The sequence below is a fragment of the Salvelinus alpinus genome, chromosome 9, assembly GCF_045679555.1.
Source record: "Salvelinus alpinus chromosome 9, SLU_Salpinus.1, whole genome shotgun sequence".
NCBI classification, from domain to species: Eukaryota; Metazoa; Chordata; class Actinopteri; order Salmoniformes; family Salmonidae; genus Salvelinus; species Salvelinus alpinus.
In genome coordinates, this window is record NC_092094.1 from 37,114,565 (window position 1) to 37,133,960 (window position 19,396).

General features: G+C 45.6%; 1 pseudogene; it reads left to right on the forward strand.

Annotated features, from left to right (window-relative positions):
• The first annotated feature begins 5,313 nt into the window (after window positions 1-5,313).
• Window positions 5,314-10,046, forward strand: LOC139584766 (C-signal-like; annotated as a pseudogene).
• Window positions 10,047-19,396: the final 9,350 nt, after the last annotated feature.

Sequence of the window (19,396 nt, forward strand, 5' to 3'; positions counted from 1 at the left end):
AAAAAAATAAGTCTATATACAATGTGAGCAAGTGAGGTGAGATAAGGGAGGTGAAGGCAAACAAATATATGTATAAATAAATAAAAATATAAAAAGGCCATGGTGGCGAAGTAAATACAACACAGCAAGTAAAATAAAAACTAAAAAACACTGGAATGGTTGGTTTGCAGTGGAAGAAAGCGCAAAGTAGAGACAGAAATAATGGGGTGCAAAGGAGCAAAATAAATAAATAAATACAGTAGGTAAAGAGGTAGTTGTTTGGGCTAAATTATAGATGGGCTATGTACAGGTGCAGTAATCTATGAGCTGCTCTGACAGCTGGTGCTTAAAGCTAGTGAGGGAGATAAGTGTTTCCAGTTTCAGAGATTTTTGTAGTTCGTTCCAGTCATTGGCAGCAGAGAACTGGAAGGAGAGGCGGCCAAAGGAAGAATTGGTTTTGGGGGTGACCAGAGAGATATACCTGCTGGAGCGCGTGCTACAGGTAGGTGTTGCTATGGTGACCAGCGAGCTGAGATAAGGGGGGACTTTACCTAGCAGGGTCTTGTAGATGACCTGGAACCAGTGGGTTTGGCGACGAGTATGAAGCGAGGGCCAGCCAACGAGAGTGTACAGGTCGCAGTGGTGGGTAGTATATGGGGCTTTGGTGACAAAACGGATGGCACTGTGATAGACTGCATCCAATTTATTGAGTAGGGTTTTGGAGGCTATTTTGTAAATGACATCACCGAAGTCGAGGATTGGTAGGATGGTCAGTTTTACAAGGGTATGTTTGGCAGCATGAGTGAAGGATGCTTTGTTGCGGAATAGGAAGCCAATTCTAGATTTAACTTTGGATTGGAGATGTTTGATGTGAGTCTGGAAGGAGAGTTTACAGTCTAACCAGACACCTAGGTATTTGTAGTTGTCCACATATTCTAAGTCAGAGCCGTCCAGAGTAGTGATGTTGGACAGGCGGGCAGGTGCAGGCAGCGATCGGTTGAAGAGCATGCATTTAGTTTTACTTGTATTTAAGAGCAATTGGAGGCCACGGAAGGAGAGTTGTATGGAATTGAAGCTCGCCTGGAGGGTTGTTAACACAGTGTCAAAAGAAGGGCCAGAAGTATACAGAATAGTGTCGTCTGCGTAGAGGTGGATCAGAGAATCACCAGCAGCAAGAGCGACATCATTGATGTATACAGAGAAGAGAGTCGGTCCAAGAATTGAACCCTGTGGCACCCCCATGGAGACTGCCAGAGGCCCGGACAACAGACCCTCCGATTTGACACACTGAACTCGATCAGAGAAGTAGTTGGTGAACCAGGCGAGGCAATCATTAGAGAAACCAAGGCTGTCGAGTCTGCCGATGAGGATGTGGTGATTGACAGAGTCAAAAGCCTTGGCCAGGTCAATGAATACGGCTGCACAGTATTGTTTCCTATCGATGGCGGTTAAGATATCGTTTATGACCTTGAGCGTGGCTGAGGTGCACCCATGACCAGCTCTGAAACCAGATTGCATAGCGGAGAAGGTATGGTGGGATTCGAAATGGTCGGTAATCTGTTTGTTGACTTGGCTTTCGAAGACCTTAGAAAGGCAGGGTAGGATAGATATAGAACACGGCTGCTAGAATCTTGACTAGAACCAAAAAATGTGATCATATTGCTTCAGTGCTAGCCTCTCTACACTGTCTTCCTGTTAAGGCTAGGGTTGGTTTCAAGGTTTACCTGCTAACTTACAAAGCATTACATGGGCTTGCTCCTATCTATCTCTCCGATTTGGTCCAGCAGTACATAAATACACGGACCCTATGATCACAAGACGCAGGCCTCCTTATTGTTGACCTTCCGGCTAGACAGTGACCTCAGACACAATCTTCGATGCGAGAAAGCTATATTTCTGAAGTACTGTGGTCAAGATGCTTGCTGGATTCATCGTGCTGGCATCTTCCTGGGGTCCTGCTGCTCCACAAGTGTACTTTCTGATTTGCTGAAGTACAAAAGACTTGCCTCCCTCATCAGTGGCTCCATTTCTGTTGAACGATGTGCCAGAGACCCACTTGGGTCCATCAGGTAAGCTGCGCAGGGGTTAGATCAAAGTTGGCTGCCTGAGGAGTCAGTATGCATGCGAAGTACTCACGCAGTGACTTCAGGAGGACCTGTGTCAACTGTTTTGCAACAGTAGTTGACTGCAAGTCTGCCTCAAGGTTGAGAAGGCACGGCACCACATCAGACAGCGACTGGCTATCAGTTTGAAGTTGGTTGGTGTGGATCGCGAATGGCTCCAGCAACTTCACAAGCTGTTCTAGCTTGGCCCAGTTAGGCTTCATGCTCACCCTTAGATTTCTTCCCTGTTAGCTAGTGATCGCTAGTGATAGGGATGCACAAGATAAGCCTATTTGAAACATCGGCATCTACTGCCAGCATATACCCGCCAGATTCAGAAGCTTGAAAACCCCATTTTATTTTTTCCCCAAAGTTTAGAAGAAAAAAACAAAAACACATTTATTTGGTTTTTATTTTAGTTAGTTTAGCAGTCAAAGATAATAGTTTCAGTATAGTTTTAGCTTTTCAAATGTTTTTATTTTTATTTCAGTTTACAAAATAGTTTTTCAAATTGTTGTTTTTATTTTAGTTTCAGTTTTTGTTTACTATAATAACCTTGGCGCACGTGCACACACATACACACACGCAAATGAGCTGGCTGTGAACTGATAGTTTTGTGAAGACATTTTGTATTGCTTATGTTTTTGCTGTTGTTGCAGCTGTTTTTATTAACCCTGTTTGAAGGGGTTAGTCAGTGATACATGTTTAATATTACATAACATGTCAAATGTGCCATGATTTTTCTCTCTCTCTTTCTGTCAGATAAAGGTAAAGGTACTTGGTTCTTCTTACATGTACTACTAAAGTCAAAGAAAAAGCATTGGATTGGGGTAAACATGGGCAAGAGAGTTTTCTTCCACCATATATCTTGCACCAGTCTAGGTGCTTATTCTTTAAATCCAAGTCACATAAGGATTAATTTATAATGTAAACCTAACCATGTCCTGGCCAGTTGTATGGAGTTCTCTATTGGACAAAAGCCTGTAATAGCATGGGCAGCGCCATTGAGGACTTTCACCATTTTGATTTAGTCAACTGGGCGGGACTTCCAACTTCATTGGCTAATCCCTCCTGATGACCTGGTTGGCATGACATGATGACCCGGTTGGAGTCGTGACAAAAGGGATCAGCCAATGAATTTTACTTGTGAAAAATAACATTTACTATTTCAAGATGGAGATGGCCTTAATGGCGCTGCCCATCCTCTCACAGACACCATCATGACACATATACAGAGATGTTATTTCTAGCCAAGTCTATGGTCCTGGCCCATTACCTTATGTTTTACTGCCCCCCAGTGTCAAGAAGGGACTACACCCCCAAAGAAACTACAGGTATACAACACATAAATAGCTCCTAGCCTCCCATGCATAGGCTACTTTCTGTCCCAAACACTAAAACTGAAACTAAATAATATAAAATGAAATTGAATGTTTTTTTATCAAACCGAAACTAAATAAAAAATTGTGAATCAAGTCTGAAAACAAACTGAAGCTAAACTGAATTTAAAATAAAAAAAAATTAAAAACTGATACAAATTAAACATCATTTTAAATCACAAAACTTGAATAACCTTGGTGTGCACGCGTGTGTGTATGTGTGTGTATGCGTGTGTGTGTGTGTGTTTACAATGGCCTTGTTTTTTTCAATAAAGTTATGAGGTCATGCGAAAGTTTCTTATCTGATATCAGCACTCACTATCCCTCACAGAGAGAGAGAGATTGTGAAAGGGAAAAGGTATCTAATTACGAATACAACATGTCTTGCAGATATTACTGGCCCGTCTTCTTACCAATTGTATTCGTCAGGTGTCATGCTACCCATAGTTCTGCTATGTTTAATGTCCCAGAGCCACTGGTCAAAATAGATGCAATTTCAGATCCATTTATTTACTGTATATCGCAATGTTCATCATTTAAATATTTATATAATTGAACGTTTAAATAGTGGGTGATTGAAGAATGAAATAATGTAGATTTCAGATTACTTTTAATAATAATAATAAGTCTACCACATTTCCTATCCACCACATATACAATGTATTAGAGATATACTGTAAATTATGTTGCAAGTGGTAGCATACCTATAGTATGCCTTTGCTCTGAACTATGGGTAACTCACAACACTTTGTGGAGATAATGCAATGAACAAAAATAGAAACACAACATGCAACAATTTCAACAATTTTACTGAGTTACAGTTCATATAAGGAAATCAGTCAATAAAAAAAAGTGTTAGGTCCTAATCTATGGATTTCACACGACTGGGCAGGAGCACAGCCATGGGTGGGCCTGGAAGGGCATAGGCCCACCCACTTGGGAGCCAGGCCCAGCCAATCAGAATGAGTTTTTACCCACCAAAGGGCTTTATTACAGACAGAAACAGTCATCGGTTTCATCAGCTGTTTGGGTGGCTGGTCTCAGACGATCCCGCAGGTGAAAAAGCTGGATGTGGAGGTCCTGGGCTGGAGTGGTTACACAAGGTCTGCTGTTGTGAGGCCGGTTGGACTTACTGCCAAATTCTCTAAAATGACGTTGGAGGCGGCTTATGCTAGAGAAAGAAACATTAAATTATCTGGCAACAAATCTGGTGGACATTCCTGCAGTCAGCATGCCAATTGCAGGCTCCCTCAAAACTTCAGACATCTGTGGCATTGTGTTGTGTGACAAAACGGCACATTTTAGAGTGGCCTTTTATTGTCCCCAGCACAAGGTGCACCTGTGTCATGATCATGCTGTTTAATCAGCTTCTTGATATGCCACACCTGTCAGGTGGATGGATTATCTTGGCAAAGGAGAAATGCTCACTAACAGGGATGTAAACACATTTTTGCACACAATTTGAGATGGAACATTTTTGTGCGTATGGAACATCTTTGGAACATTTCTGGGATCTTTTGTTTCAGCTTATGAAACATGGGACCAACACATTTTGTGTTTCTATTTTTGTTCAGTATAAAATAAATATTGTATGTATTTCACAACTACGGTTTTCCTGGTAATTGTCCGTCTTTCGTTTCCTACTGGTCTTGCCCTAAGGAGTCTGTTGTCCAAATGCTTGCTGAATAATGAGTGTGCAGGGCATTATTTGTGAAATGGGATGACGCTGGTACTAAGGTGCAGCCCATACAGATTAAACATTAACATAGGTGAAGATGAACTATGAACTCTAAATACTGTTCCCCCCGCACATACATTACACATAATCATAAGGACAGTGTCAGTGTGGGATAAGTTCATTCAATAGGCAGACAGCGACTATGGCGGCTAGGATAGGAGGCAGTGTTCTGGTGACAGGGTCTAACCGGGGAATCAGTCTAGAGCTAGTCCGTCAGCTGGCAGAGTCCACCAGTGCTCCAGCCCAGATCTTTGCCGGGTGTCGAGATCTATATGGAGCTCAGGTAGTCCACAGCCTCTAAGGCCAGTTTACAGAAAGTAGCAAAGTAGCAGAGAGCTCCAGAGCAGCCTAATGCGTGGCATAGAGTATGTAGAGGTTGGCAACAATAGAAAACTGAGCATAGTTTCTGTTTTATGTAGCAAGCTATTTGAGTTAAATATAATACGTAGATTCTCTCATTATTAAGTACTGTACATTTGTTGTGTATTTGAATTGGAAAGATTCATTAGCACGTGACTTTGTATATCCACTTAATTCTCTCTGGAAATTGTCGGAGTGAATCAGGATCCTAGAATTTAGCCTGCCCTGACCCAACACATTTGCTCCTGCTTCAAGGCACTGAAGGAGCTGGCGCAGAGGCATCCCCAACTGCTCACTATTCTGAGATTGGGTAAGGGTTTCTGCTACTTTGGCTTTATAAAAACACAAAAACGAATTTGACCTCTATTGCAATTGCCATGAACATGTTGTAAAAGAAAAAGTCCAATAGCCCAAATGTCCCATGTTGAGGCTTATATTTTGCATATTGTGACCTGCCATAAAAATACACAGTGTCACGACTTCCGCCGAAGTCGGTTCCTCTCCTTGTTCGGGGGTGCTCGGCGGTCGGCGTCGCCGGTCTTCTACCCACCATCGATCCACTTTTCATTTTCCTTTTGTTTTGTCTTGTCTTCCCACACACCTGGTCTCATTTCCCTCTTACATGTTGTGTATTTAACCCTCTGTTCCCCCCATGTCTTTGTGCGGAATTGTTTATTGTAAGTGCATGTGCACGTTTTCTCTGGTGCGCGACGGGTTTTGTACCCATTTGTTTGTTGTTCTGGTTTCCGGTGGTTTTATGAATAAAACTGCCCAGTTGATTACCCAGTTTTGCTCTCCTGCGCCTGACTTCCCTGCCGCCAGTTACGCACTCCCTTACACACAGAGATAACACAAGAGACAACTTTGTGCAAAAAATGTATTTCTTATAGGGTGACAACAAGAGCTGAGTGAGCTATACTTCCTTCCTAAACTTCTACATTTCAAAAATGTTGTGTTGACAGACGTTGCAGACCCAGTCAGTATATCCGAGGCCTCCAGGGCAGTCGGTGATAAACTGATTGACGGCAGCCTGAATCTGATCATTAACAACGCTGCCATTAAATGAACAACGGGAATAACCACGGAACACTGGCAGTGACAGGAAAGAAGGAGATGGTGGATTTGTTTGTCACCAACGCAGTGGGACACATGCTCATCGCTAAGGTCGATAATGTACATGCACTATTACATGAAGTACTTCAAAAGACTGGGCTTTTGTCTTACTGTTTCATTGTTTACTTATTCCCTTCTCAGGAATGTTGTTATGTTGTACTTTGAGTTATCTGCTCTCTATAAATCTCTCAATGAATACATGCTACACATTATTTGGGGGATCAATTCCTAAAGGGCAAAGGTGTATGAAAAAGTTACAAGATCCAGATCTTTGATGTATTGACACTGAGATTAAGAAAATTACTTCTTCATCTGTCCTTTCTTGCAGGAGTTCAGGTCATACCTGCAGAAGGCAGCTGACCAATCAGGTCCTGTGACAACAGGGATGTCCTGTAGCAGGGCAGCCATCATCAACATCTCCACTCTGCTGTCCTCGGTTGAGAAGTGTCCTGAGACTTTCACCATGGCCCCTATGTATCCTTACAGGGCCAGCAAGGTATGCTACCATCAGTAGGCCTACTTCTAATGTGATCCTTAACACTCTTCTGGCTGATAGTGGAACAGTTTCTATTGATTCCATGCTGAATAACGAAGATGTGGATAAAATGATTTCTGTTGTCCTATTCTCCACTAGGCAGCACTGAACATGCTGACATGTTGCCTGGCAGAGGACTTCCAGAGGGATGGGATTCTGGTCATGGCCATTCACCCTGGCTGGGTGAAAACTGACATGGGAGGACCACATGTGAGTAACGGGGGGGGGATAAAAATATTGGTTTTCATTAATTATATCAAGAGTGCTTTTGCATGTATCTGTAAAATAAAACTATTAAGCTTAAAAGTCCACAACGGCATTCTACACAATGCACTGCACATTGCTCTGAAGTAGCAAAACTCATTATGATAATTACATATTTGTTTATAAGTGTAGAATAAGGTAGGACTAGAGTCATAGCAGAATGGCAGAGATCTAAAACTGTTTGTCTGTGATGGCTTTCTGTTCGACAGGCACCGGTGAAGACTGAGGACAGTGCCAAAGGCATTCTGCATGTGATGTCAACCCTCACAGAGAAGCACAATGGCAGCCTTCTGGACTGGGAAGGGAATGGTATCCCATGGTGATGTTCCAGGCCAATGGTCCAGTCTCTGGGACCAATAGACTTAGACTTCTGAGTTCTGTGAAAAAATCTCTTAGTATGACTGAATAATGTTTTGTCTTCCTAAAGGCGAGTCTGTAATCTGTAGTTTCATTTTTCATTCTGATTCAATTTCTTAACTCAGTAAACTGACTGCAAGACTCTCATTGATCATTTGTAATCCTCTAAAAACAGCTTGTCATTATTCGGGACACAAAACAAAATGTGCCAACAGCATTTATCATATAATTTGTTCATACAATAACTTGTCACTTTACTTTGTCGGACTTATCCAAAAGATAGCACTCGTTATGACTATATAAGAACGGTTAAACTAATGGGCAAAATGATGAGCCATCCTAAAGTTGAGCATAATGGAAATAGATGTGAGTGTTTTCCTGCAACTGTCCCTGTGATGGGCATCACTCTATCACAGCAGATCAGTGGCAGAATGAAAAGAAAAACAGAGGAAAATATGGAAGGACCCAACGGTCAATTCAACATCTATTCCACGTTGATTCAACATAATGTCATTGAAATGACGTGGAAACAACGTTGATTCAACGAGTGTGTGCCCAGTGGGGATGGGTGAAAGACAGATGATGGAAACATAAAGAGGTGACGCAGATTGACCCATTTGCTTTATTATTATTTTTTACATTTTTTTTTATGTTGATTTATCGACACCCCTACTCCTCGTACAACGCTGTGTACAACGGATGTGAAATGGCTAGCTAGTTAGCGGTGGTGCGCGCTAATAGCGTTTCAATCGGTTGCGTCACTCGCTTTGAGACCTTGAAGTAGTGGTTCCCCTTGCTCTGCAAGCTTTTGTGGAGCGATGGGTAACGATGCTTCGTGGGTGACTGTTGTTGATGTGTGCAGAGGGTACCTGGTTCGCGCCTGGGTCGGGGCGAGGGGACGGACTAAAGTTATACTGTTACACTGGGTACTACTCCATTCACAGAACAGAGCAAACTGTCTCTAACCAGAATAGAAAGAGGAGTGGGAGGCCCCGGTGCACAACTGAGCAAGAGGACAAGTACATTAGAGTGTCTAGTTTGAGAAACAGACGCCTCACAAGTCCTCAACTGGCAGCTTCATTAAATAGTACCCGCAAAACACCAGTCTCAACGTCAACAGTGAAGAGGCGACTCCGGGATGCTGGCCTTCTAGGTAGAGTTCCTCTGTCCAGTGTCTTCTGTGTTCTTTTGCCCATCTTAATCTTTTATTTTTATTGGCCAGTCTGAGATATGGCTTTTTCTTTGCAACTCTGCCTAGAAGGCCAGTATCCCGGAGTCGCTTCTTCACTGTTGACGTTGAGACTGGTGCACTGAGTTCTGAGTGCACTGAGTTCTATCAGACAGATAGTTAGCAAACCATGCAACTGCAAACCAAACCAAACCATGCAACTGCATGCTCTGAAAGACCTACACTCAACAATCTCTGCCTTAGTATAGCATGATGAACTGTATCAAAAGCCTTAGAGAGATCAATAAAAGGTGAGACACAGTGCTGTTTTTTGTCAAGGGCTTCAGTGATATCATTTAAAACCTTCATGGCTGCTGTAATTGTGCTATGCTTCTTCCTGAAGCCCGATTGGTACATTGATAAAATAGAGTTAGTAAATAAAAACTCTTTTAGCTGTTCACTCACAAGGGTTTCAAGTATTTTCACTAGGGGTGACAGCTTTGAGATTGGCCTATAATTATTTAAAAGAGTTGAATCCCCCTTTGAAAGTGGTAGGACAAATGCTGATTTCCAGATCTTTGGAATTTCATTACCTTCCAGGGTTAGATTGAACAGATATGTAAGTGGTTCAGCTATGAAGTCAGCTGACAGATTTAAAAAGCAGGGATCCAAAAGATCAGGACCTGCAGTGTCACGACTTCAACCGAGGCAGGCTCTCCTTCCCGTTCGGGTGGCGCTCGGCGGTCGTCGTCACCGGCCTACTAGCTGCCACTGACTCTTTTTCCTCCCCCTCCTTATGTGTTTATTTGTATCACCTGTGTTTAGGTAATTGGTAATTAGTGTGGCTTTATTAGTCAGCCAGCCCGTACGCTTCTTTGTGCGGGATTGTTCATTTGTAGCTTTGGATTTCGGGAGTGGTTTATGTATTGTGGACTGGGTTTGTCTCCCGTGTTTTTGGACAGTTGTTTATGACACCCAGTAAGTCCGTGTTGGACATTTTGTTTGCCAGTTGGGCATTAAAGAATCAACGTATTGAAGCTCTGCTGTTCCTGCGTCTGATTTCACCCCCCCCGACACCCAGGTCGTTACATGCAGGCTTTCTCTGATCTAAAGATTTCAGGGCTTTATGTACCAACTGCACCGAGAATGGCAAAAAGCTAAAAGTTTGACCAGCTCTCACTGGTTCATCCACACAGGGTTGCACAGAGACATAGGACATTGAATCAAACAGCCTACCAGATGATACAAAGTGCTCATTGAAACAATTCAGCATTTCAGTTTTGTCATATACAGCAAATGAGTCCTTCAAAACACATGACGGTAAAAAAAATTCTAGGGTCATTCAGGTTATCAGTGGTAACAGACATAAAATATTCAGACTTGGCCTTCCTGAGAAGGAAAGAACACTTGTTTCATAACTGCCTAAAAATAAGCCAATCAGCATCAGAACATGATTTCCTTGCCTTGTGCCTTGATAGTACGAACTGGCCATGACAGACGCAGCAGATTTGGACCAGCTCCGCCAAGCTGTCTCCCTGCAGGGAGCCACCATTGGAAGACATCAGGAGTTGCTACGGGGCCTTTTGGAAAGGCTCAGTTCCTTGACAGAACACCACGACAATGGTTTAAAGGCTATTATGGAGCAAATCAGGGAGTTAGCTCAGACTGTCTGCCACCTCTGAAAAATCTCTGAACCTCTGAAAAATTTGCCACCTGTCACGATCGTCAATGGGAGAGAGAGAGGACCAAGGCGCAGCGTGTGGAAAATACATCTTCTCTTTATTATAAGAAGGACAACGAAACAAAACAACAAACAGACGAACGTGAAGCTATCAAAGCCTAGGCGCAAACATGCAACATAGACACAGACATAGACAATTACCCACAAATGCATGATGCCTATGGCTGCCTTAAATATGGCTCCCAATCAGAGACAAATGAAAGACATCTGTCTCTGATTGAGAAGCACTCAGGCAACCATAGACATACATAGAAACATACACTCGACCATAGACATACCTAGAAACATTCACTCAACACAAACCCATACACTAAACCCAACACCCCCTTTACCATATAACCACCCAAAACACAAACATTCCCCATGTCACACCCTGACCTAACTAAAATAATAAAGAAAACAAAGAATACTAAGGCCAGGGCGTGACAGTACCCCCCCCAAAAGGTGCGGACTCCGGCCGCAAAACCTGACACATAAAGGGAGGGTCCGGGGTGGGCCTTAATATGGCGGCGGCTCGGGTGCGGGACGTGGCCCCCACTTCACCATTGTCAATATCCGCTTCGTTGTCTCTGGTAGATCCTGGCTGACTGGCGGCTCTGGAAGATCCTGGCTGGCTGGCGGCTTCGGAAGATCCTGGCTGGCTGGCGGCTTCGGAAGATCCTGACTGACGAATGGCTCTAGCGGCTCCTGACTGACGAACGGCTCTGACGGCTCGGGACAGACGGGCGGCTCTAATGGCTCGGGACAGACGGATGGCTCAGATGGCGCTGGGTAGACGGATGGCTCAGATGGCGCTGGGTAGACGGATGGCTCAGATGGCGCTGGGTAGACGGATGGCTCAGATGGCACTGGGCAGACGGATGGCTCAGATGGCACTGGGTAGATGGATGGCTCAGATGGTGCTTGGCAGACGGGCAGCTCTGGCCGGCTGAGGCGCACTGTAGGCCTGGTGCGTTGTGCCGGAACTGGTGGTACCGGGCTGGGGACACGCACCTGAAGGCTAGTGCGGGGAGAAGGAACAGGGCATACTGGACCCTGGATACGCACATTAGGCCTAGTGCGTGGTGCCGGAACTGGTGGTACCGGGCTGGGGACACGCATCTCAGGGCTAGTGCGGGGAGCAGCAACAGGATGCACAGGACTCTGGAGACGCACAGGAGGCTTGGTGCGTGGTGCCGGAATTGGTGGTACCGGGCTGGAGACACGCACCATAGGGCGAGTGCGTGGAGGAGGAACAGGGCTCTGGAGACACACTGGAAGCCTGGTGCGTGGTGTAGGCACTGGTGGAACTGGACTGGGGCGGGGAGGTGGCGCCGGAAATACCGGACCGTGCAGGCGTACTGGCTCCCTTGAGCACCGAGCCTGCCCAACCTTACCTGGTTGAATGCTCCCCGTCGCCCGACCAGTGCGGGGAGGTGGAATAACCCGCACCGGGCTATGTAGGCGAACCGGGGACACCATGCGTAAGGCTGGTGCCATGTATGCCGGCCCGAGGAGACGCACTGGAGACCAGACGCGTTGAGCCGGCTTCATGGCACCTGGCTCAATGCCCAATCTAGCCCTACCAGTGCGGGGAGGTGGAATAACGCGCACCGGGCTATGAACACGTACAGGAGACACCGTGCGCTCTACTGCGTAACACGGTGTCTGCCCGTACTCCCGCTCTCCACGGTTAGCCTGGGAAGTGGGCGCAGGTCTCCTACCTGCCCTCAGCCCACTACCTCTTAGCCCCCCCCTATAAATTTTTGGGTTGTACTTGCGGGCTTCCAGCCTTGCCTCCGTGCTGCCTCCTCATATCGCCTCCTCTCGGCTTTCGCTGCCTCCAGCTCTTCACGAGGGAGGCGATATTCTCCCGGTTGTGCCCAAGGTCCCTTACCATCCAATATCTCCTCCCATGTCCATGAATCCTTTATGCCTTGCTCCTGTTGCCGCTTGACACGCTGCTTGGTCCTTGTTTGGTGGGTAATTCTGTCACGATCGTCAATGGGAGAGAGAGAGGACCAAGGCGCAGCGTGTGGAAAATACATCTTCTCTTTATTATAAGAAGGACAACGAAACAAAACAACAAACAGACGAACGTGAAGCTATCAAAGCCTAGGCGCAAACATGCAACATAGACACAGACATAGACAATTACCCACAAATGCATGATGCCTATGGCTGCCTTAAATATGGCTCCCAATCAGAGACAAATGAAAGAAATCTGTCTCTGATTGAGAACCACTCAGGCAACCATAGACATACATAGAAACATACACTCGACCATAGACATACCTAGAAACATTCACTCACCACAAACCCATACACTAAACCCAACACCCCCTTTACCATATAACCACCCAAAACACAAACATTCCCCATGTCACACCCTGACCTAACTAAAATAATAAAGAAAACAAAGAATACTAAGGCCAGGGCGTGACACCACCTCTGAATTTTTTTTCAACCTATCTGTGGTGAGTTTGTACAGCCTATCCCGACTCCCCGTGAACGCCGCTTACCACCCCCAGAGCAATATTCGGGGAATCGTGGTACCTGCCGGGGTTTTCTTTCTCAATGATCGCTTATTTTTGAGCTACAGCCAACTTCGTTTTCTTCAGACTGATCGAAGAAAGTGTATATAATTACGCTAATGTAGGGAAGGGCGCTCGCCTGGGCTACGGCAGTTTGGGAACAACAATATGCCATTTGCGGTCATTTGGAGGAATTTATGGCAGAGGTGAGAAGTTTGAGTTGCCGGTATCCGGGTGAAATGCGGCCTGCAAACTGCTTGACTTACGTCAAAACTCTCGTAGTGTGGCAGACTACGCGGTGGACTTTCACATGTTGGCCGCCAAGAGTGCCTGGAATCCGGAGTCTCTTTTTGATACATTTCTGCACGGATTATCTGAGGAGGTAAAGGATGAGCTAGCTGCTCGGGAACTGCCGGTGGACCTCAACTCTCTTATCGCCTTAACGATTAAAATTGAAGGACGCCTAAGGGAAAGCAAGAGTGAGAGGAGGTCTGGTCTCGGGCACACTCGTGCACCCGATATGGCGCGTTCACCTCCTATGGAATCCGGAAGTTTCCAAAGGCAGCTCTTCCGAGAGCAGTCGAAGTCACCCGAGATCTCTCGTGAATCAACGACGGGTGAGTTGGATACTCCTTAGCCTATGCAGTTGGGAAGAACTAGGCTATCAGTTTGGGAGCGATCACGGAGGATGAATAGTAACTGTTGTCTGTACTGTGGAGGGGCAGGACATTTTATAGCTACCTGCCCTATTAGGAAACCCCTGTCTCTAGTGGGTACCAGTACTATGGTGAGTCAGACTGGGAGTTCCCTAATTCCCATCACCCGCACACCCCTTATTGCTCTTGTGCTGTGGGGAGACCAATCTAAGTCTCTCCGAGTGCTCATTGACTCTGGGGCTGATGAAAGTTTTATGGATGCCACTATTGCATCGGAGCTTGGTATTCCCACTCAGCCTCTCTCTGTTCCCATGGATGCTAAGACACTGGACGGCCGCTCTATAGGGGAAGTCACTCATAGTACTGTGCCGTTAAATTACAGGTTTCTGGTAATATACAGTTCATCCTCATTGCATCTCCCCATGTTCCGGTTGTGTTGGGATTTTCCTGGCTCCAAAAACACAATCCTGTGATTGACTGGACCACAAGCTCCATCCTGGGTTGGAGTCCTTTTTGCCATTCCCACTGCCTTCAAGCAGCCCAGTCTTCCCCATGTCGTCCTCCTCAGGATGTTAGCAGGACTGTGGATGTCTCTGCTATTCCTACTGAATACCATGACCTCCTGGAAGTGTTCAGTAAGGCATGTGCTACTTCCCTTCCTCCGCACCGTCCTTATGATTGTGCCATTGACCTTCTCCCAGGCACTACACCACCTCGGGGCCGGCTGTATTCTCTGTCCGGACCAGAGACCAAAGCTATGGAGGAGTACATAGAGGAGTCTCCGTCCTTCTGCATATCCTGCCGGCGCAGGGTTTTTCTTTGTGGAGAAGAAGGACAAGACCCTTTTTTAAATTAATTTTTTATTTGCCTTTATTTAACCAGGTAGGCTAGTTGAGAACAAGTTATCATTTGCAACTGCGACCTGGCCAAGATAAAGCAAAGCAGTTCGACACATACAACAACACATAGTTACACATGGAATAAACAAACATACAATCAATAATACAGTAGAAAAATCTATATACAGCATGTGCAAATGAGGTAGGATAAGAGAGGTAAGGCAATAAATAGGCCATGGTGGCAAAGTAATTACAATAGCAATTAAATCCTGGAATGGTAGGATGTGCAGAAGATGAATGTGCAAGTTGAGATAATGGGGTGCAAAGGAGCAAGATAAATAAATACAGTACGGGGATAGTGTAGATTGGATGGGCTATTTACAGATGAGCTATGTATAGGTACAGTGATCTGTGAGCTCCTCTGACAGCTGGTGCTTAAAGCTAGTGAGGGAGGTAAGAGTCTCCAGCTTCAGAGATTTTTGCAGTTCGTTCCAGTCATTGGCAGCAGAGAACTGGAAGGAGAGGCGGCCAAAGGAGAAATTGGCTTTGGGGGTGACAAGTGAGACATACCTGCTGGAACACGTGCTACAGGTGGGTGCTGCTATGGTGACCAGTGAGCTGAGATAAGGAGGGGCTTTACCTAGCAGAGACTTGTAGATGACCTGGAGCCAGTGGGTTTGGCGACGAGTATGAAGCGAGGGCCAGCCAACGAGAGCGTACAGGTCGCAGTGGTGGGTAGTATATGGGTCTTTGGTGAAAAAGCGGATGGCACTGTGATAGACTGCATCCAATTTGTTGAGTAGAGTGTTGGAGGCTATTTTGTAAATGGCATCGCCGAAGTCGAGGATCGGTAGGATGGTCAGTTTTACGAGGGTATGTTTGGCAGCATGAGTGAAGGATGCTTTGTTGCGAAATAGGTTTAATTTTGTATTGGAGATGCTTAATGTGAGTCTGAAAGGAGAGTTTACAGTCTAACCAGGCACCTAGGTACAGTGGGGAGAACAAGTATTTGATACACTGCCGATTTTGCAGGTTTTCCTACTTACAAAGCATGTAGAGGTCTGTAATTTTTATCATAGGTACACTTCAACTGTGAGAGACGGAATCTAAAACAAAAATCCAGAAAATCACATTGTATGATTTTTAAGTAATTCATTTGCATTTTATTGCATGACATAAGTATTTGATCACCTACCAACCAGTAAGAATTCCGGCTCTCACAGACCTGTTAGTTTTTCTTTAAGAAGCCCTCCTGTTCTCCACTCATTACCTGTATTAACTGCACCTGTTTGAACTCGTTACCTGTATAAAAGACACCTGTCCACACACTCAATCAAACAGACTCCAACCTCTCCACAATGGCCAAGACCAGAGAGCTGTGTAAGGACATCAAGGATAAAATTGTAGACCTGCACAAGGCTGGGATGGGCTACAGGACAATAGGCAAGCAGCTTGGTGAGAAGGCAACAACTGTTGGCGCAATTATTAGAAAATAGAAGAAAATAGAAGAAGTTCAAGATGATGGTCAATCACCCTCGGTCTGGGGCTCCATGCAAGCTCTCACCTCGTGGGGCATCAATGATCATGAGGAAGGTGAGGGATCAGCCCAGAACTACACGGCAGGACCTGGTCAATGACCTGAAGAGAGCTGGGACCACAGTCTCAAAGAAAACCATTAGTAACACACTACGCCGTCATGGATTAAAATCCTGCAGCGCACACAAGGTCCCCCTGCTCAAGCAGGCGCATGTCCAGGCCCGTCTGAAGTTTGCCAATGACCATCTGGATGATCCAGAGGAGGAATGGGAGAAGGTCATGTGGTCTGATGAGACAAAAATAGAGCTTTTTGGTCTAAACTCCACTCGCCGTGTTTGGAGGAAGAAGAAGGATGAGTACAACCCCAAGAACACCATCCCAACCGTGAAGCATGGAGGTGGAAACATCATTCTTTGGGGATGCTTTTCTGCAAAGGGGACAGGACGACTGCACCGTATTGAGGGGAGGATGGATGGGGCCATGTATTGCGAGATCTTAGCCAACAACCTCCTTCCCTCAGTAAGAGCATTGATGATGGGTCGTGGCTGGGTCTTCCAGCATGACAACGACCCGAAACACACAGCCAGGGCAACTAAGGAGTGGCTCCGTAAGAAGTATCTCAAGGTCCTGGAGTGGCCTAGCCAGTCTCCAGACCTGAACCCAATAGAAAATCTTTGGAGGGAGCTGAAAGTCCGTATTGCCCAGCGACAGCCCCGAAACCTGAAGGATCTGGAGAAGGTCTGTATGGAGGAGTGGGCCAAAATCCCTGCTGCAGTGTGTGCAAACCTGGTCAAGAACTACAGGAAACGTATGATCTCTGTAATTGCAAACAAAGGATTCAGTACCAAATATTAAGTTCTGCTTTTCTGATGTATCAAATACTTATGTCTTGCAATAAAATGCTAATTAATTACTTAAAAATCATACAATGTGATTTTCGGGATTTTTGTTTTAGATTCCGTCTCTCACAGTTGAAGTGTACCTATGATAAAAATTACAGACCTCTACATGCTTTGTAAGTAGGAAAACCTGCAAAATCGGCAGTGTATCAAATACTTGTTCTCCCCACTGTATTTGTAGTTGTCCACATATTCTAAGTCAGAGCCGTCCAGAGTAGTGATGCTGGACGGGCGGGCAGGTGCGGGCAGCGATCGGTTGAAGAGCATGTATTTAGTTTTACTTGCATTTAAGAGCAGTTGGAGGCCACGGACGGAGAGTTGTATGGCATTGAAGCTCATCTGGAGGTTAGTTAACACAGTGTCCAACGAAGGGCCAGAGGTATACAGAATGGTGTCGTCTGCGTAGCGGTGGATCAAAGAGTCACCAGCAGCGAGAGCTGTATACATTGATGTATACAGAGAAGAGAGTCGGCCCGAGAATTGAACCCTGTGGCACCCCCATAGAGACTGCCAGAGGTCCGGACAACAGGCCCTCCGATTTGACATACTGAACTCTATCGGAGAAGTAGTTGGTGAACCTAGCAAGGCAATCATTTGAGAAACCAAGGCTGTTGAGTCTGCCAATAAGAATGTTGTGATTGACAGAGTCGAAAGCCTTAGCCAGGTCGATGAATACGGCTGCACAGTAATGTCTCTTATCGATGGCGGTTATGATATCGTTTAGGACCTTGAGCGTGGCTGAGGTGCACCCATGACCAGCTCTGAAACCAGATTGCATAGCGGAGAAGGTACGGTGAGATTCGAAATGGTCGGTAATCTGTTTGTTTACTTGGCTTTCAAAGACCTTAGAAAGGCAGGGTAGAATAGATAGTCTGTAGCAGTTTGGGTCTAGAGTGTCTCCCCCTTTTGAAGAGGGGGATGACCGCGGTAGCTTTCCAATCTATGGGAATCTCAGACGATACGAAAGAGAACTAGTAATAGGGGTTGCAATAATTTCGGCAGATAATTTTAGAAAGAGAGGGTCCAGATTGTCTAGCCCGGCTGATTTGTAGGGGTCCAGATTTTGCAGCTCTTTCAGAACATCAGCTATTTGGATGAAGGAGAAGTGGGGGAGGTTTGGGGGAGTTGCTGTGGGGAGCGCAGGGCTGTTGACCGGGGTAGGGGTAACCAGGTGGAAAGCATGGCCAGCCGTAGAAAAATGCTTATTGAAATTCTCAATTATTGTGGATTTATCGGTAGTGACAGTGTTTCCTAGCCTCAGTGCAGTGGGCAGCTGGGAGGAGGTGCTCTTATTCTCCATGGACTTTACAGTGTCCCAGAACTTTTTTGAGTTTGTATGACAGGATGCAAATTTCTGTTTGAAAAAGCTAGCCTTAGCTTTCCTAACTGCCTGTGTATATTGGTTCCTAACTTCCCTAAAAAGTTGCATATCGCGGGGGCTAGTCGATGCTAATGCAGAACGCCACAGGATGTTTTTGTGCTGTTCAAGGGCAGACAGGTCTGGAGTGAACCAAGGGCTATATCTATTCCTAGTTCAATTTTTTTGAATGAAGCATGCTTATTTAAGATGGTGAGGAAGGGACTTTTACAGAATAACCAGGCATCCTCTACTGACGGGATGAGGTCAATGTCATTCCAGGATACCCCGGGCCAGGTCAATTAGAAAGGCCTGTTCGCAGAAGTGTTTTAGGGAGTGTTTGACAGTGATGAGGGGTGGTAATTTGACCGCAGACCCATTACGGACGCAGGCAATGAGGCAGTGATTGCTGAGACCTTGGTTGAAAACAGCAGAGGTGTATTTGGAGGGCGAGTTAGTTAGGATGATATCTATGAGAGTGCCCGTGTTTACGGATTTGGGGTTGTACCTGGTAGGTTCATTGATAATTTGTGTGAGATTGAGGACATCAAGCTTAGATTGTAGGATGGCCGGGGTGTTAAGCATGTCCCAGTTTAGGTCACCTAGCAGCACGAGCTCAGAAGATAGATGGGGAGCAATCAATTCACATATGGTGTCCAGGGCACAGCTGGGGCAGAGGGTGGTCTATAGCAAGCGGCAACAGTGAGAGACTTGTTTCTGGAAAGGTGAATTTTTAGAAGTAGAAGCTCGAATTGTTTTGGTACAGACCTGGATAGTAAGATAGAACTCTGCAGGCTATCTCTGCAGTAGATTGCAACACCGCCCCCTTTGGCAGTTCTATCTTGGCGGAAAATGTTAAA